Source organism: Phyllobates terribilis, unplaced genomic scaffold, assembly GCF_046119375.1.
Source record: "Phyllobates terribilis strain yellow unplaced genomic scaffold, ASM4611937v1 Scaffold_30__1_contigs__length_15301838, whole genome shotgun sequence".
Lineage (NCBI taxonomy): Eukaryota > Metazoa > Chordata > Amphibia > Anura > Dendrobatidae > Phyllobates > Phyllobates terribilis.
The window spans coordinates 10,239,227-10,258,133 of record NW_027362790.1 but is presented as its reverse complement, the minus strand read 5'-3'; the positions used below and the strand labels follow the sequence as shown (position 1 = coordinate 10,258,133).

General features: G+C 43.3%; 10 non-coding genes and 1 pseudogene across 10 annotated transcripts; all 11 read left to right on the top strand.

The window, feature by feature from the left end:
* The first annotated feature begins 3,161 nt into the window (after positions 1-3,161).
* LOC141179873 (U2 spliceosomal RNA) lies at positions 3,162-3,395 on the top strand (annotated as a pseudogene).
* Positions 3,396-4,508: 1,113 nt separating this feature from the next.
* LOC141178810 (U2 spliceosomal RNA) lies at positions 4,509-4,699 on the top strand. Its single transcript, XR_012254884.1, has one exon. It is a non-coding gene; the product is annotated as a U2 spliceosomal RNA (small nuclear RNA).
* Positions 4,700-5,815: 1,116 nt separating this feature from the next.
* Positions 5,816-6,006, top strand: LOC141179559 (U2 spliceosomal RNA). Its single transcript, XR_012255562.1, has one exon. It is a non-coding gene; the product is annotated as a U2 spliceosomal RNA (small nuclear RNA).
* Positions 6,007-7,122: 1,116 nt separating this feature from the next.
* Positions 7,123-7,313, top strand: LOC141179558 (U2 spliceosomal RNA). Its single transcript, XR_012255561.1, has one exon. It is a non-coding gene; the product is annotated as a U2 spliceosomal RNA (small nuclear RNA).
* Positions 7,314-8,431: 1,118 nt separating this feature from the next.
* Positions 8,432-8,622, top strand: LOC141178809 (U2 spliceosomal RNA). Its single transcript, XR_012254883.1, has one exon. It is a non-coding gene; the product is annotated as a U2 spliceosomal RNA (small nuclear RNA).
* A 1,115-nt stretch (positions 8,623-9,737) lies between these two features.
* Positions 9,738-9,928, top strand: LOC141179441 (U2 spliceosomal RNA). Its single transcript, XR_012255456.1, has one exon. It is a non-coding gene; the product is annotated as a U2 spliceosomal RNA (small nuclear RNA).
* Positions 9,929-11,046: 1,118 nt separating this feature from the next.
* LOC141179556 (U2 spliceosomal RNA) lies at positions 11,047-11,237 on the top strand. The gene has a single exon (XR_012255560.1). It is a non-coding gene; the product is annotated as a U2 spliceosomal RNA (small nuclear RNA).
* A 1,115-nt stretch (positions 11,238-12,352) lies between these two features.
* On the top strand, positions 12,353-12,543 carry LOC141178808 (U2 spliceosomal RNA). The gene has a single exon (XR_012254882.1). It is a non-coding gene; the product is annotated as a U2 spliceosomal RNA (small nuclear RNA).
* A 1,115-nt stretch (positions 12,544-13,658) lies between these two features.
* Positions 13,659-13,849, top strand: LOC141179449 (U2 spliceosomal RNA). Its single transcript, XR_012255463.1, has one exon. It is a non-coding gene; the product is annotated as a U2 spliceosomal RNA (small nuclear RNA).
* Positions 13,850-14,964: 1,115 nt separating this feature from the next.
* On the top strand, positions 14,965-15,155 carry LOC141178806 (U2 spliceosomal RNA). Its single transcript, XR_012254880.1, has one exon. It is a non-coding gene; the product is annotated as a U2 spliceosomal RNA (small nuclear RNA).
* A 1,118-nt stretch (positions 15,156-16,273) lies between these two features.
* Positions 16,274-16,464, top strand: LOC141178804 (U2 spliceosomal RNA). Its single transcript, XR_012254879.1, has one exon. It is a non-coding gene; the product is annotated as a U2 spliceosomal RNA (small nuclear RNA).
* The last annotated feature ends 2,443 nt before the right edge of the window (positions 16,465-18,907 follow it).

Here is an 18,907-nt window from a genome sequence, read left to right as displayed (position 1 = left end):
ATCCATTAGTTTTAGGTGGGGATTTTAATTGTCATTTAAAAAATGTAAAAGATGGGTCAGCTTCATGTCTTAGAAATATTTTAGCAGCTTTTAATCTTAAAGATACATGGGCATTAGATGGACAAAAAAAGGAGCATGAAGTCACTTGGGTGGGGAGAGGTGTTTCATCCAGAATAGATTATATTTTTATATCTCAAGCCCTAACATGCTCAGGTTTTAAAACGCATTCAACACCTTTTTCAGATCATAAAATAATAGAATGTAGTTTTAAAATAGAATCAGATGTGGATAAAAGACCGTCACACTGGAAATTTAATGTATCCCTACTACAAGACGAGGTGGTTATGGAAGGTTTTAAAAAGCTGTATGAAAAACTGAAGCTAAAAAAAACGTTTTTTAAATCTATTTTTAATTGGTGGGATTTTGTCAAGAAGGAGGTAAAAATATTTTTTATTAAAGAAGGAAAGAAGAAAGCTGCTGCAAAACGTATTTTTTATAATGATCTTAATGCTAAACTGCAATGTTTTTTTCACCTCGAAAATAACGGATGTGATCTGCAGGAGGCGATCCGAACAACAAAAGAAAAGATCCAAAACTGCCTGAAAGAAAAAGGTAAAGAAATTATTTTTAATTCCCGAGTAAAAGTTTTAGACGAGGATGAAAAATGCACAAAATTCTTTTTTAAAAAAATATGTGACAAGAAGGATTATATGAAGGTTTTGGAAGGAGAAACAAGTTTGGAGGGGAAGAAGATGAAAGCAAAAGAATTTTATGATGATTTATTTTCTGTTAAAAACACGGATGTGTCTCTAAAAAAACATTTTTTAGAAGGACTGGAAAAAAATTTTAATGCGGAAGATAAATCTTTTTTAATAGGGAATTTTACTAAAGAGGAAGTTTTTAATACAATTAATACGCTACAAAATAACAAAACGCCGGGAGCAGATGGACTACCTGTTGAATTTTACAAGTGTTTATGGGAGATCATGGGTGAGGATTTTTATGAAGTAATTTTAGAAGCAGAAGCATCTTTTAGTGTCCCAGAGTCGTGGTGGGAGGGTCTTATTGTTTTATTATTTAAGAAAGGAAATAAAGAACTGATTAAAAATTGGAGACCAATAACCCTTTTAAATACGGACTGTAAGGTATATGCAAAGTTACTAGCAAATAGATTAAAAAAGGTAATCGGCTCAGTAATAGAAGTGGATCAGACGTGTGCAGTGCCAAATCGGAGAATCAGCGACTCATTGATTTTAATCAGGGATGTTTTATGGGATGTTTTAGACAGAAAACAAAAGCTTGCTCTAATTACTTTGGATTTTGAAAAAGCGTACGATAGAGTTGCCCATGATTTTTTATTTGCAGTTTTAGAGAAAATGGGATGCCCGGATGTTTTTAGCAAACGTATTAAATCTCTTTACAAATCATGTTTTAGCAAAATATCTATTAATGGTTTTTTATCTGATAATGTAAAAATAAACTGTGGCGTTAAACAGGGGTGTCCCTTATCCCCTATTCTTTTTATTTGTGCAATTGAACCACTTTTAGCAGCTTTTAGGAGAGATAAGGTAATCAATGGTTTTTTTATTCCCGGGAGTTGCAATGAACAAGTTAAAGTGGTGGCATATATGGATGATGTGACGGTTTTAGTTAAAGACACTAGAAGCATGAACAGAGCCATAAGAACAGTGGATTGGTTTGGGGGCGCATCGGGTTTTAAAATTAACATGGAAAAATCTGGTATTTTAACTGTTGGTGATTTTATTGTAGATTCTGAGTGTAAATTAACAAGAATGAATGAAGTAAAAATTTTAGGTATTTATTTCTCAGAGTCAGGTGGTAATGTAAGAAATTGGGAGTCTCTGCTGGAAAGAGTTAAGAAAAAGATTACTTTCTGGCAGTTGAGAGATCTTACCCTGGAAGGAAAAATTTTAATTATTAGACAGGTTTTACTCCCAATGTTTTTATATGTCTCAACAGTTTTTATCCCCCAAAATAATATCATGAAGAGAGTTATTAAGGTATGTTTTAATTTTTTATGGAGATCCAAGATGGAAAGAGTAAAGAGAGAGGAGATATATAAATCAAAGAAAAAAGGTGGGAAAGGTTTTCCGGATATTAGGTCCTTTTTAAATGCAAAGTATGTAGCGAACTGTGTATGCACTTTATTAGGACCAGGCTCTAAGCTAAAGTTGTTTTCTATATATAATTTAGGTTTCTATATTAGAAATTATAAATGGTTGGAGATGTCTCTAAATAGGCCTTATAGGTTTTTACCTCCAGGAAATTATATTGTTTTAGAAAAAATTTTAAGAGATTTTAAACTTAAGATGGTCGAAATAAATGTTCTTAAATGCCATAAAAAAATCCTAAAAATCCTGGAAGAGAGAATAGGTATCAGTCCTGTGGAACATTTTTCATTCAAAATTGTGGAAAGAATCTGGATGAATGTAAATTATAGTGTGTTATCTAATGAACACAGGGATTTACTCTGGTGTATAGTAAAAGACTGCCTGCCAACCCGTGAGTTCCAACACAGGCGTGGGTTGGTAAGATCTGAAGTGTGCCCAAGATCCAGGTGTGGGAATAGTGAAACACCCATGCACATCTTCTGGAATTGTAATTTTGCACAGACAATATGGAGGAAAGTGTGCAATATAGTGAGAGCTGTGAGTACTGTTAATTTTTTGGATTTTTACAGAGTATTTTATGGGATGGGGATAAGAGAGGAGGATTTTAAAATTGTATGGATTATTATTGCATGTGTGAAGGCGGCATTGTGGAAAGCAAGGAACATTTTAGTGTTTAAACATAAGGAAGTAACAGTCGACCAGTGTATTAAATTATGTCTAAGTTATTTGTACATGTATTTCTGGAGGGACAAAATGACGCTTGGCAAGGTGAAAGCAAATGAGAAATGGAAACAATGTAAATGGAATGAACTTACCTTGTAAGATTTGATTTTTTGAAAACCTGTGGAAAAACAAAAAAAGAAGAACAAAAACAAACAAAAAAAAATAGCCAAAACTATATAATTTTTAAAAAAAAAAAAAAAAGAGGGAAAAAATAAATAAATATATATATATAAAAGAAAAAGGAAAATAAAAGATTTGGAGAAGTATTAAAATTGGTAGAATGCACGATGATGGATTTGAGTCTTCTTATCTTTTTGTTGATTCCAAGACTTTGTAATCTGCAGTGTAAAAAAAAAAAAAAAAAAAAAAAAAAAAAAAAAAAAAAAATCTGTTCTTATCAGTTTAATATCTGATACGTCCCCTATCTGGGGACCATATATTAAATGGATTTTTAGAACAGGGAGATGGAAAAAGAGCTTGCTCTGTCCACTCCACGCATTGACCTGGTATTGCAGTATCTCCAGGACCGGTGCACCCCTTCTTTAATGCAGTTTCTAAAATCAGAAAGAATTGAATTCAATGTTTTTTGTTCATTTTGCTTGTTTGTCGGATTTTGGGATGGACTCTTTGGCTTTGCTTTTCTTCTCCTCATTGGATTTTTCATGTTCAAAGTTGCAGAAGCCAGATTACAAGCTCATTTTGGTTCAACTTCAGCAACTGTGCATTGCATTGCCATGTAATGTGATGCAATGCTATCTTTCTAGCTCTCCCTTTTTACTTCCTTTTGGATAAACAGACATATTAGGCAAGCATTTTGGAGCTTTCACCTAAATAACTACAGGTGGTGAGATAAGCTGCACAATATAATTGACCTTTCAGTATATTGTTGCACACACCATCTATTTAGCAAATGCCCTTGTTATCAACAGCAGCCTTTTAAACTCACCTGAGCTAACAGGTATGTGCGCTGGTTACTCTGCTGCGCTTAAAATTTCTTTTTTGGTTTGCTACAATGCCTTTTCTGAAACGTTGTCTCCTTCTGCTGGAACACTGACTTCTTTCATTTAATGCCTGCAGACTATAAAAGAGAACCCAACCCAAAAAGTTTGGTTGATTAGTCTGTGGCATTCTGTTAAACTGTTGCTTATGGCGGTCTCTGTGAGCTTCTCAGCGACATTCAGCCAGCCAGGTATCCTGCCTGCAGTAGATGGAATGTGGCAATGGAACGCTGGCTGCGCGTGTCATAATAGGCTCTGAGCCTTTATATACCTGTGCACAGCAGCAGCCACCTTCAGTCTGCTGCTGGACAGCCAGCAGCAGCAGCAGCAGGAGAGGTATGTAATCAGGAGCCCTCCTGCTAAGGGTAGACAGCTGCTCGTTCCACCCCACCCCCCGCCTTAATTGGTTCTCCTCCCTTCCAACGGTGTTGAGGCGGGTGGGAACAGCAGGGGGTGAAGGTGCTGTGTTTAAAGAGGTGGAGTTATGCAGATCTAAAACGCGTGGATTGCAGCAGCAGCAAGCCGAAAAGTGCAGGCATGTAAGGGATCTAGAGGTTGACAACATGTCTTCTTAACGGGAGTCCAGGAGCTCATCTCCACAAATGGACTTTTCAGGATCCTTGGGTGGCTCCGTAGTTTGAAACCATTTCTGGTTATCGCTTCTCGGCCTTTTGGCTAAGATCAAGTGTAGTATCTGTTCTTATCAGTTTAATATCTGATACGTCCCCTATCTGGGGACCATATATTAAATGGATTTTTAGAACAGGGAGATGGAAAAAGAGCTTGCTCTGTCCACTCCACGCATTGACCTGGTATTGCAGTATCTCCAGGACCGGTGCACCCCTTCTTTAATGCAGTTTCTAAAATCAGAAAGAATTGAATTCAATGTTTTTTGTTCATTTTGCTTGTTTGTCGGATTTTGGGATGGACTCTTTGGCTTTGCTTTTCTTCTCCTCATTGGATTTTTCATGTTCAAAGTTGCAGAAGCCAGATTACAAGCTCATTTTGGTTCAACTTCAGCAACTGTGCATTGCATTGCCATGTAATGTGATGCAATGCTATCTTTCTAGCTCTCCCTTTTTACTTCCTTTTGGATAAACAGACATATTAGGCAAGCATTTTGGAGCTTTCACCTAAATAACTACAGGTGGTGAGATAAGCTGCACAATATAATTGACCTTTCAGTATATTGTTGCACACACCATCTATTTAGCAAATGCCCTTGTTATCAACAGCAGCCTTTTAAACTCACCTGAGCTAACAGGTATGTGCGCTGGTTACTCTGCTGCGCTTAAAATTTCTTTTTTGGTTTGCTACAATGCCTTTTCTGAAACGTTGTCTCCTTCTGCTGGAACACTGACTTCTTTCATTTAATGCCTGCAGACTATAAAAGAGAACCCAACCCAAAAAGTTTGGTTGATTAGTCTGTGGCATTCTGTTAAACTGTTGCTTATGGCGGTCTCTGTGAGCTTCTCAGCGACATTCAGCCAGCCAGGTATCCTGCCTGCAGTAGATGGAATGTGGCAATGGAACGCTGGCTGCGCGTGTCATAATAGGCTCTGAGCCTTTATATACCTGTGCACAGCAGCAGCCACCTTCAGTCTGCTGCTGGACAGCCAGCAGCAGCAGCAGCAGCAGGAGAGGTATGTAATCAGGAGCCCTCCTGCTAAGGGTAGACAGCTGCTCGTTCCACCCCACCCCCCGCCTTAATTGGTTCTCCTCCCTTCCAACGGTGTTGAGGCGGGTGGGAACAGCAGGGGGTGAAGGTGCTGTGTTTAAAGAGGTGGAGATATGCAGATCTAAAACGCGTGGATTGCAGCAGCAGCAAGCCGAAAAGTGCAGGCATGTAAGGGATCTAGAGGTTGACAACATGTCTTCTTAACGGGAGTCCAGGAGCTCATCTCCACAAATGGACTTTTCAGGATCCTTGGGTGGCTCCGTAGTTTGAAACCAATTCTGGTTATCGCTTCTCGGCCTTTTGGCTAAGATTAAGTGTAGTATCTGTTCTTATCAGTTTAATATCTGATACGTCCCCTATCTGGGGACCATATATTAAATGGATTTTTAGAACAGGGAGATGGAAAAAGAGCTTGCTCTGTCCACTCCACGCATTGACCTGGTATTGCAGTATCTCCAGGACCGGTGCACCCCTTCTTTAATACAGTTTCTAAAATCAGAAAGAATTGAATTCAATGTTTTTTGTTCATTTTGCTTGTTTGTCGGATTTTGGGATGGACTCTTTGGCTTTGCTTTTCTTCTCCTCATTGGATTTTTCATGTTCAAAGTTGCAGAAGCCAGATTACAAGCTCATTTTGGTTCAACTTCAGCAACTGTGCATTGCATTGCCATGTAATGTGATGCAATGCTATCTTTCTAGCTCTCCCTTTTTACTTCCTTTTGGATAAACAGACATATTAGGCAAGCATTTTGGAGCTTTCACCTAAATAACTACAGGTGGTGAGATAAGCTGCACAATATAATTGACCTTTCAGTATATTGTTGCACACACCATCTATTTAGCAAATGCCCTTGTTATCAACAGCAGCCTTTTAAACTCACCTGAGCTAACAGGTATGTGCGCTGGTTACTCTGCTGCGCTTAAAATTTCTTTTTTGGTTTGCTACAATGCCTTTTCTGAAACGTTGTCTCCTTCTGCTGGAACACTGACTTCTTTCATTTAATGCCTGCAGACTATAAAAGAGAACCCAACCCAAAAAGTTTGGTTGATTAGTCTGTGGCATTCTGTTAAACTGTTGCTTATGGCGGTCTCTGTGAGCTTCTCAGCGACATTCAGCCAGCCAGGTATCCTGCCTGCAGTAGATGGAATGTGGCAATGGAACGCTGGCTGCGCGTGTCATAATAGGCTCTGAGCCTTTATATACCTGTGCACAGCAGCAGCCACCTTCAGTCTGCTGCTGGACAGCCAGCAGCAGCAGCAGCAGCAGGAGAGGTATGTAATCAGGAGCCCTCCTGCTAAGGGTAGACAGCTGCTCGTTCCACCCCACCCCCCGCCTTAATTGGTTCTCCTCCCTTCCAACGGTGTTGAGGCGGGTGGGAACAGCAGGGGGTGAAGGTGCTGTGTTTAAAGAGGTGGAGTTATGCAGATCTAAAACGCGTGGATTGCAGCAGCAGCAAGCCGAAAAGTGCAGGCATGTAAGGGATCTAGAGGTTGACAACATGTCTTCTTAACGGGAGTCCAGGAGCTCATCTCCACAAATGGACTTTTCAGGATCCTTGGGTGGCTCCGTAGTTTGAAACCAATTCTGGTTATCGCTTCTCGGCCTTTTGGCTAAGATTAAGTGTAGTATCTGTTCTTATCAGTTTAATATCTGATACGTCCCCTATCTGGGGACCATATATTAAATGGATTTTTAGAACAGGGAGATGGAAAAAGAGCTTGCTCTGTCCACTCCACGCATTGACCTGGTATTGCAGTATCTCCAGGACCGGTGCACCCCTTCTTTAATACAGTTTCTAAAATCAGAAAGAATTGAATTCAATGTTTTTTGTTCATTTTGCTTGTTTGTCGGATTTTGGGATGGACTCTTTGGCTTTGCTTTTCTTCTCCTCATTGGATTTTTCATGTTCAAAGTTGCAGAAGCCAGATTACAAGCTCATTTTGGTTCAACTTCAGCAACTGTGCATTGCATTGCCATGTAATGTGATGCAATGCTATCTTTCTAGCTCTCCCTTTTTACTTCCTTTTGGATAAACAGACATATTAGGCAAGCATTTTGGAGCTTTCACCTAAATAACTACAGGTGGTGAGATAAGCTGCACAATATAATTGACCTTTCAGTATATTGTTGCACACACACCATCTATTTAGCAAATGCCCTTGTTATCAACAGCAGCCTTTTAAACTCACCTGAGCTAACAGGTATGTGCGCTGGTTACTCTGCTGCGCTTAATATTTCTTTTTTGGTTTGCTACAATGCCTTTTCTGAAACGTTGTCTCCTTCTGCTGGAACACTGACTTCTTTCATTTAATGCCTGCAGACTATAAAAGAGAACCCAACCCAAAAAGTTTGGTTGATTAGTCTGTGGCATTCTGTTAAACTGTTGCTTATGGCGGTCTCTGTGAGCTTCTCAGCGACATTCAGCCAGCCAGGTATCCTGCCTGCAGTAGATGGAATGTGGCAATGGAACGCTGGCTGCGCGTGTCATAATAGGCTCTGAGCCTTTATATACCTGTGCACAGCAGCAGCCACCTTCAGTCTGCTGCTGGACAGCCAGCAGCAGCAGCAGCAGCAGGAGAGGTATGTAATCAGGAGCCCTCCTGCTAAGGGTAGACAGCTGCTCGTTCCACCCCACCCCCCGCCTTAATTGGTTCTCCTCCCTTCCAACGGTGTTGAGGCGGGTGGGAACAGCAGGGGGTGAAGGTGCTGTGTTTAAAGAGGTGGAGTTATGCAGATCTAAAACGCGTGGATTGCAGCAGCAGCAAGCCGAAAAGTGCAGGCATGTAAGGGATCTAGAGGTTGACAACATGTCTTCTTAACGGGAGTCCAGGAGCTCATCTCCACAAATGGACTTTTCAGGATCCTTGGGTGGCTCCGTAGTTTGAAACCAATTCTGGTTATCGCTTCTCGGCCTTTTGGCTAAGATCAAGTGTAGTATCTGTTCTTATCAGTTTAATATCTGATACGTCCCCTATCTGGGGACCATATATTAAATGGATTTTTAGAACAGGGAGATGGAAAAAGAGCTTGCTCTGTCCACTCCACGCATTGACCTGGTATTGCAGTATCTCCAGGACCGGTGCACCCCTTCTTTAATGCAGTTTCTAAAATCAGAAAGAATTGAATTCAATGTTTTTTGTTCATTTTGCTTGTTTGTCGGATTTTGGGATGGACTCTTTGGCTTTGCTTTTCTTCTCCTCATTGGATTTTTCATGTTCAAAGTTGCAGAAGCCAGATTACAAGCTCATTTTGGTTCAACTTCAGCAACTGTGCATTGCATTGCCATGTAATGTGATGCAATGCTATCTTTCTAGCTCTCCCTTTTTACTTCCTTTTGGATAAACAGACATATTAGGCAAGCATTTTGGAGCTTTCACCTAAATAACTACAGGTGGTGAGATAAGCTGCACAATATAATTGACCTTTCAGTATATTGTTGCACACACACCATCTATTTAGCAAATGCCCTTGTTATCAACAGCAGCCTTTTAAACTCACCTGAGCTAACAGGTATGTGCGCTGGTTACTCTGCTGCGCTTAAAATTTCTTTTTTGGTTTGCTACAATGCCTTTTCTGAAACGTTGTCTCCTTCTGCTGGAACACTGACTTCTTTCATTTAATGTCTGCAGACTATAAAAGAGAACCCAACCCAAAAAGTTTGGTTGATTAGTCTGTGGCATTCTGTTAAACTGTTGCTTATGGCGGTCTCTGTGAGCTTCTCAGCGACATTCAGCCAGCCAGGTATCCTGCCTGCAGTAGATGGAATGTGGCAATGGAACGCTGGCTGCGCGTGTCATAATAGGCTCTGAGCCTTTATATACCTGTGCACAGCAGCAGCCACCTTCAGTCTGCTGCTGGACAGCCAGCAGCAGCAGCAGCAGGAGAGGTATGTAATCAGGAGCCCTCCTGCTAAGGGTAGACAGCTGCTCGTTCCACCCCACCCCCCGCCTTAATTGGTTCTCCTCCCTTCCAACGGTGTTGAGGCGGGTGGGAACAGCAGGGGGTGAAGGTGCTGTGTTTAAAGAGGTGGAGTTATGCAGATCTAAAACGCGTGGATTGCAGCAGCAGCAAGCCGAAAAGTGCAGGCATGTAAGGGATCTAGAGGTTGACAACATGTCTTCTTAACGGGAGTCCAGGAGCTCATCTCCACAAATGGACTTTTCAGGATCCTTGGGTGGCTCCGTAGTTTGAAACCAATTCTGGTTATCGCTTCTCGGCCTTTTGGCTAAGATCAAGTGTAGTATCTGTTCTTATCAGTTTAATATCTGATACGTTCCCTATCTGGGGACCATATATTAAATGGATTTTTAGAACAGGGAGATGGAAAAAGAGCTTGCTCTGTCCACTCCACGCATTGACCTGGTATTGCAGTATCTCCAGGACCGGTGCACCCCTTCTTTAATGCAGTTTCTAAAATCAGAAAGAATTGAATTCAATGTTTTTTGTTCATTTTGCTTGTTTGTCGGATTTTGGGATGGACTCTTTGGCTTTGCTTTTCTTCTCCTCATTGGATTTTTCATGTTCAAAGTTGCAGAAGCCAGATTACAAGCTCATTTTGGTTCAACTTCAGCAACTGTGCATTGCATTGCCATGTAATGTGATGCAATGCTATCTTTCTAGCTCTCCCTTTTTACTTCCTTTTGGATAAACAGACATATTAGGCAAGCATTTTGGAGCTTTCACCTAAATAACTACAGGTGGTGAGATAAGCTGCACAATATAATTGACCTTTCAGTATATTGTTGCACACACACCATCTATTTAGCAAATGCCCTTGTTATCAACAGCAGCCTTTTAAACTCACCTGAGCTAACAGGTATGTGCGCTGGTTACTCTGCTGCGCTTAAAATTTCTTTTTTGGTTTGCTACAATGCCTTTTCTGAAACGTTGTCTCCTTCTGCTGGAACACTGACTTCTTTCATTTAATGCCTGCAGACTATAAAAGAGAACCCAACCCAAAAAGTTTGGTTGATTAGTCTGTGGCATTCTGTTAAACTGTTGCTTATGGCGGTCTCTGTGAGCTTCTCAGCGACATTCAGCCAGCCAGGTATCCTGCCTGCAGTAGATGGAATGTGGCAATGGAACGCTGGCTGCGCGTGTCATAATAGGCTCTGAGCCTTTATATACCTGTGCACAGCAGCAGCCACCTTCAGTCTGCTGCTGGACAGCCAGCAGCAGCAGCAGCAGCAGGAGAGGTATGTAATCAGGAGCCCTCCTGCTAAGGGTAGACAGCTGCTCGTTCCACCCCACCCCCCACCTTAATTGGTTCTCCTCCCTTCCAACGGTGTTGAGGCGGGTGGGAACAGCAGGGGGTGAAGGTGCTGTGTTTAAAGAGGTGGAGTTATGCAGATCTAAAACGCGTGGATTGCAGCAGCAGCAAGCCGAAAAGTGCAGGCATGTAAGGGATCTAGAGGTTGACAACATGTCTTCTTAACGGGAGTCCAGGAGCTCATCTCCACAAATGGACTTTTCAGGATCCTTGGGTGGCTCCGTAGTTTGAAACCAATTCTGGTTATCGCTTCTCGGCCTTTTGGCTAAGATTAAGTGTAGTATCTGTTCTTATCAGTTTAATATCTGATACGTCCCCTATCTGGGGACCATATATTAAATGGATTTTTAGAACAGGGAGATGGAAAAAGAGCTTGCTCTGTCCACTCCACGCATTGACCTGGTATTGCAGTATCTCCAGGACCGGTGCACCCCTTCTTTAATGCAGTTTCTAAAATCAGAAAGAATTGAATTCAATGTTTTTTGTTCATTTTGCTTGTTTGTCGGATTTTGGGATGGACTCTTTGGCTTTGCTTTTCTTCTCCTCATTGGATTTTTCATGTTCAAAGTTGCAGAAGCCAGATTACAAGCTCATTTTGGTTCAACTTCAGCAACTGTGCATTGCATTGCCATGTAATGTGATGCAATGCTATCTTTCTAGCTCTCCCTTTTTACTTCCTTTTGGATAAACAGACATATTAGGCAAGCATTTTGGAGCTTTCACCTAAATAACTACAGGTGGTGAGATAAGCTGCACAATATAATTGACCTTTCAGTATATTGTTGCACACACACCATCTATTTAGCAAATGCCCTTGTTATCAACAGCAGCCTTTTAAACTCACCTGAGCTAACAGGTATGTGCGCTGGTTACTCTGCTGCGCTTAAAATTTCTTTTTTGGTTTGCTACAATGCCTTTTCTGAAACGTTGTCTCCTTCTGCTGGAACACTGACTTCTTTCATTTAATGCCTGCAGACTATAAAAGAGAACCCAACCCAAAAAGTTTGGTTGATTAGTCTGTGGCATTCTGTTAAACTGTTGCTTATGGCGGTCTCTGTGAGCTTCTCAGCGACATTCAGCCAGCCAGGTATCCTGCCTGCAGTAGATGGAATGTGGCAATGGAACGCTGGCTGCGCGTGTCATAATAGGCTCTGAGCCTTTATATACCTGTGCACAGCAGCAGCCACCTTCAGTCTGCTGCTGGACAGCCAGCAGCAGCAGCAGCAGGAGAGGTATGTAATCAGGAGCCCTCCTGCTAAGGGTAGACAGCTGCTCGTTCCACCCCACCCCCCGCCTTAATTGGTTCTCCTCCCTTCCAACGGTGTTGAGGCGGGTGGGAACAGCAGGGGGTGAAGGTGCTGTGTTTAAAGAGGTGGAGTTATGCAGATCTAAAACGCGTGGATTGCAGCAGCAGCAAGCCGAAAAGTGCAGGCATGTAAGGGATCTAGAGGTTGACAACATGTCTTCTTAACGGGAGTCCAGGAGCTCATCTCCACAAATGGACTTTTCAGGATCCTTGGGTGGCTCCGTAGTTTGAAACCAATTCTGGTTATCGCTTCTCGGCCTTTTGGCTAAGATCAAGTGTAGTATCTGTTCTTATCAGTTTAATATCTGATACGTCCCCTATCTGGGGACCATATATTAAATGGATTTTTAGAACAGGGAGATGGAAAAAGAGCTTGCTCTGTCCACTCCACGCATTGACCTGGTATTGCAGTATCTCCAGGACCGGTGCACCCCTTCTTTAATGCAGTTTCTAAAATCAGAAAGAATTGAATTCAATGTTTTTTGTTCATTTTGCTTGTTTGTCGGATTTTGGGATGGACTCTTTGGCTTTGCTTTTCTTCTCCTCATTGGATTTTTCATGTTCAAAGTTGCAGAAGCCAGATTACAAGCTCATTTTGGTTCAACTTCAGCAACTGTGCATTGCATTGCCATGTAATGTGATGCAATGCTATCTTTCTAGCTCTCCCTTTTTACTTCCTTTTGGATAAACAGACATATTAGGCAAGCATTTTGGAGCTTTCACCTAAATAACTACAGGTGGTGAGATAAGCTGCACAATATAATTGACCTTTCAGTATATTGTTGCACACACACCATCTATTTAGCAAATGCCCTTGTTATCAACAGCAGCCTTTTAAACTCACCTGAGCTAACAGGTATGTGCGCTGGTTACTCTGCTGCGCTTAAAATTTCTTTTTTGGTTTGCTACAATGCCTTTTCTGAAACGTTGTCTCCTTCTGCTGGAACACTGACTTCTTTCATTTAATGTCTGCAGACTATAAAAGAGAACCCAACCCAAAAAGTTTGGTTGATTAGTCTGTGGCATTCTGTTAAACTGTTGCTTATGGCGGTCTCTGTGAGCTTCTCAGCGACATTCAGCCAGCCAGGTATCCTGCCTGCAGTAGATGGAATGTGGCAATGGAACGCTGGCTGCGCGTGTCATAATAGGCTCTGAGCCTTTATATACCTGTGCACAGCAGCAGCCACCTTCAGTCTGCTGCTGGACAGCCAGCAGCAGCAGCAGCAGGAGAGGTATGTAATCAGGAGCCCTCCTGCTAAGGGTAGACAGCTGCTCGTTCCACCCCACCCCCCGCCTTAATTGGTTCTCCTCCCTTCCAACGGTGTTGAGGCGGGTGGGAACAGCAGGGGGTGAAGGTGCTGTGTTTAAAGAGGTGGAGTTATGCAGATCTAAAACGCGTGGATTGCAGCAGCAGCAAGCCGAAAAGTGCAGGCATGTAAGGGATCTAGAGGTTGACAACATGTCTTCTTAACGGGAGTCCAGGAGCTCATCTCCACAAATGGACTTTTCAGGATCCTTGGGTGGCTCCGTAGTTTGAAACCAATTCTGGTTATCGCTTCTCGGCCTTTTGGCTAAGATCAAGTGTAGTATCTGTTCTTATCAGTTTAATATCTGATACGTCCCCTATCTGGGGATCATATATTAAATGGATTTTTAGAACAGGGAGATGGAAAAAGAGCTTGCTCTGTCCACTCCACGCATTGACCTGGTATTGCAGTATCTCCAGGACCGGTGCACCCCTTCTTTAATGCAGTTTCTAAAATCAGAAAGAATTGAATTCAATGTTTTTTGTTCATTTTGCTTGTTTGTCGGATTTTGGGATGGTCTCTTTGGCTTTGCTTTTCTTCTCCTCATTGGATTTTTCATGTTCAAAGTTGCAGAAGCCAGATTACAAGCTCATTTTGGTTCAACTTCAGCAACTGTGCATTGCATTGCCATGTAATGTGATGCAATGCTATCTTTCTAGCTCTCCCTTTTTACTTCCTTTTGGATAAACAGACATATTAGGCAAGCATTTTGGAGCTTTCACCTAAATAACTACAGGTGGTGAGATAAGCTGCACAATATAATTGACCTTTCAGTATATTGTTGCACACACACCATCTATTTAGCAAATGCCCTTGTTATCAACAGCAGCCTTTTAAACTCACCTGAGCTAACAGGTATGTGCGCTGGTTACTCTGCTGCGCTTAAAATTTCTTTTTTGGTTTGCTACAATGCCTTTTCTGAAACGTTGTCTCCTTCTGCTGGAACACTGACTTCTTTCATTTAATGCCTGCAGACTATAAAAGAGAACCCAACCCAAAAAGTTTGGTTGATTAGTCTGTGGCATTCTGTTAAACTGTTGCTTATGGCGGTCTCTGTGAGCTTCTCAGCGACATTCAGCCAGCCAGGTATCCTGCCTGCAGTAGATGGAATGTGGCAATGGAACGCTGGCTGCGCGTGTCATAATAGGCTCTGAGCCTTTATATACCTGTGCACAGCAGCAGCCACCTTCAGTCTGCTGCTGGACAGCCAGCAGCAGCAGCAGCAGGAGAGGTATGTAATCAGGAGCCCTCCTGCTAAGGGTAGACAGCTGCTCGTTCCACCCCACCCCCCGCCTTAATTGGTTCTCCTCCCTTCCAACGGTGTTGAGGCGGGTGGGAACAGCAGGGGGTGAAGGTGCTGTGTTTAAAGAGGTGGAGTTATGCAGATCTAAAACGCGTGGATTGCAGCAGCAGCAAGCCGAAAAGTGCAGGCATGTAAGGGATCTAGAGGTTGACAACATGTCTTCTTAACGGGAGTCCAGGAGCTCATCTCCACAAATGGACTTTTCAGGATCCTTGGGTGGCTCCGTAGTTTGAAACCAATTCTGGTTATCGCTTCTCGGCCTTTTGGCTAAGATCAAGTGTAGTATCTGTTCTTATCAGTTTAATATCTGATACGTCCCCTATCTGGGGACCATATATTAAATGGATTTTTAGAACAGGGAGATGGAAAAAGAGCTTGCTCTGTCCACTCCACGCATTGACCTGGTATTGCAGTATCTCCAGGACCGGTGCACCCCTTCTTTAATGCAGTTTCTAAAATCAGAAAGAATTGAATTCAATGTTTTTTGTTCATTTTGCTTGTTTGTCGGATTTTGGGATGGACTCTTTGGCTTTGCTTTTCTTCTCCTCATTGGATTTTTCATGTTCAAAGTTGCAGAAGCCAGATTACAAGCTCATTTTGGTTCAACTTCAGCAACTGTGCATTGCATTGCCATGTAATGTGATGCAATGCTATCTTTCTAGCTCTCCCTTTTTACTTCCTTTTGGATAAACAGACATATTAGGCAAGCATTTTGGAGCTTTCACCTAAATAACTACAGGTGGTGAGATAAGCTGCACAATATAATTGACCTTTCAGTATATTGTTGCACACACACCATCTATTTAGCAAATGCCCTTGTTATCAACAGCAGCCTTTTAAACTCACCTGAGCTAACAGGTATGTGCGCTGGTTACTCTGCTGCGCTTAAAATTTCTTTTTTGGTTTGCTACAATGCCTTTTCTGAAACGTTGTCTCCTTCTGCTGGAACACTGACTTCTTTCATTTAATGCCTGCAGACTATAAAAGAGAACCCAACCCAAAAAGTTTGGTTGATTAGTCTGTGGCATTCTGTTAAACTGTTGCTTATGGCGGTCTCTGTGAGCTTCTCAGCGACATTCAGCCAGCCAGGTATCCTGCCTGCAGTAGATGGAATGTGGCAATGGAACGCTGGCTGCGCGTGTCATAATAGGCTCTGAGCCTTTATATACCTGTGCACAGCAGCAGCCACCTTCAGTCTGCTGCTGGACAGCCAGCAGCAGCAGCAGCAGCAGGAGAGGTATGTAATCAGGAGCCCTCCTGCTAAGGGTAGACAGCTGCTCGTTCCACCCCACCCCCCGCCTTAATTGGTTCTCCTCCCTTCCAACGGTGTTGAGGCGGGTGGGAACAGCAGGGGGTGAAGGTGCTGTGTTTAAAGAGGTGGAGTTATGCAGATCTAAAACGCGTGGATTGCAGCAGCAGCAAGCCGAAAAGTGCAGGCATGTAAGGGATCTAGAGGTTGACAACATGTCTTCTTAACGGGAGTCCAGGAGCTCATCTCCACAAATGGACTTTTCAGGATCCTTGGGTGGCTCCGTAGTTTGAAACCAATTCTGGTTATCGCTTCTCGGCCTTTTGGCTAAGATCAAGTGTAGTATCTGTTCTTATCAGTTTAATATCTGATACGTCCCCTATCTGGGGACCATATATTAAATGGATTTTTAGAACAGGGAGATGGAAAAAGAGCTTGCTCTGTCCACTCCACGCATTGACCTGGTATTGCAGTATCTCCAGGACCGGTGCACCCCTTCTTTAATGCAGTTTCTAAAATCAGAAAGAATTGAATTCAATGTTTTTTGTTCATTTTGCTTGTTTGTCGGATTTTGGGATGGACTCTTTGGCTTTGCTTTTCTTCTCCTCATTGGATTTTTCATGTTCAAAGTTGCAGAAGCCAGATTACAAGCTCATTTTGGTTCAACTTCAGCAACTGTGCATTGCATTGCCATGTAATGTGATGCAATGCTATCTTTCTAGCTCTCCCTTTTTACTTCCTTTTGGATAAACAGACATATTAGGCAAGCATTTTGGAGCTTTCACCTAAATAACTACAGGTGGTGAGATAAGCTGCACAATATAATTGACCTTTCAGTATATTGTTGCACACACACCATCTATTTAGCAAATGCCCTTGTTATCAACAGCAGCCTTTTAAACTCACCTGAGCTAACAGGTATGTGCGCTGGTTACTCTGCTGCGCTTAAAATTTCTTTTTTGGTTTGCTACAATGCCTTTTCTGAAACGTTGTCTCCTTCTGCTGGAACACTGACTTCTTTCATTTAATGCCTGCAGACTATAAAAGAGAACCCAACCCAAAAAGTTTGGTTGATTAGTCTGTGGCATTCTGTTAAACTGTTGCTTATGGCGGTCTCTGTGAGCTTCTCAGCGACATTCAGCCAGCCAGGTATCCTGCCTGCAGTAGATGGAATGTGGCAATGGAACGCTGGCTGCACGTGTTGACGCGCCCCCTGGGACATATTCCTATTTGAGGGGAATAACCGGCACCGGATCAGATGGGGGGTTGTAGTCTCCGAGCGGCTGTGACCCGGCCCGTGCCCAGGGCGTCAAGCTCAGTGTTATGTGGCAGTCCTACAGATGTTATTAAGAGTTCTTTTGTGTCGACTACGCCACCCGTTGTGATGCGGTCACTGTGGCCGCCGCTGCAGCAGGGTCCGCTGAGGCTGATGGTGGATGCGCAGCTTGGTGGGATAACCCCCAACGGGAGGGGTATAGCCTCAGAGGGGACAGGCGCAGAGGATGGGGGTTGTGGTGGTGTAGTGCAGACGGCAGTGAAGACAGAGTCGGGTTGTGCAGTTAAGGGTGTTTACTTACTGCAGATGTTGTACTGGTCACTCCAGCTGCTAGTGACCACCCGAGCCGTGCTGCGTCCACCAGGTCCTGGATCCAGCCAACCCCCAAACAAGTCCGGAGCGTGGCCCTGAGCTCTCTTTCTGTCCCGTTCTCTGGCCGTCCCCACCAGTAATCCACCTAGGTCCAGCTCCCTCGGGCCTTCTGTTGGGAGACCCTTGGCCCTGGGTTCCCTGACCCTTCATGTGGTGTGCCTTCGGGGTGGATGTGATGGGTGACCGTGGCAGACGCTGCCCACGGTCTCCGGTCTCTGGCTGGGGAATGTTTTTACCCCCACCAGCTTGGGTTCCGGTACCCTGATGCCGACTCTTCACCCGGTGCTTTTAGTTGGGATCTCAGAGTCCTTCTCTTCTGTGCTCTGGGTCTCTCTCTTTTCTCCTCTCTCACTCTGGGTCTTTGTCTTTCTTCTCTCCTCTGCTCCTGACTTGTTCTCTGCAGCTGACTGACTCTCTGCATCTGATTCTCTGCATCTGACTTGTTCTCTGCAGCTGACTGACTCTCTGCATCTGATCCTCTGCATCTGACCCTGTTCTTAGTTGGTGCCCACCTTATATACACCCTCTATGTGTGAGCTCAGGTGACCAGCACCCAATGAGCTCCTAACTTTACCCAGGCTGCTTCCCCTATCTGCCCCTACACTACTTGGGATGTACCACCTCCCTCCCACTCCAGCCAGGAACAGACTCGGTCGTACCTGCACATTTCTAAGTGGGAGTACCGTCGGTCTGTTCCCCGGAAATGGGATGTGTGTAGTGCATGCAGCCTACCGAGCTCAGTTCCACTCTCCATCCTTGCCCGGGAGTGGAATATCACACCTCTGGGTTGAGGTGCAATACTCCTGTAGCAGCCGAATCCTCAGGGTGCTACATTCCCCCCTGGTAAACCACAGCACGTCCTCGGGCTGTAAAGACAAAAACACCAAAACATACAAATTTTTTTTTTTTCATATAAACATAATAAAACATATAAAACATTATATATATAAAACTTTTCATATAAACATTCTCGTCGTCTCTTGTTTCAGGTTCCTCCTCCGGACACTGTGCAACGTGTGTCCGGGAAAAGTGCGACAGTCTCTTAGAAAAACTGGTTTTACTATAAAACCGGTAGGGGGCGCTTTAGGACGCGCAACTATATACAGGGGAAGTTGGCCGCTCTCAGTCCTCGGCCAGGTAGAGGGAAGGGAATGGCTGCTCACAGTCCTCAGCCTGTGGGATTAAGGGGTTAACGGGTAAACAGTTCACTCAGCTGGTCCCAACGGGGACTATATATAAGTATCAACAGTTTCTTTGGTACCCGGTCGGGTAACTATTTACATCACTTCTCTG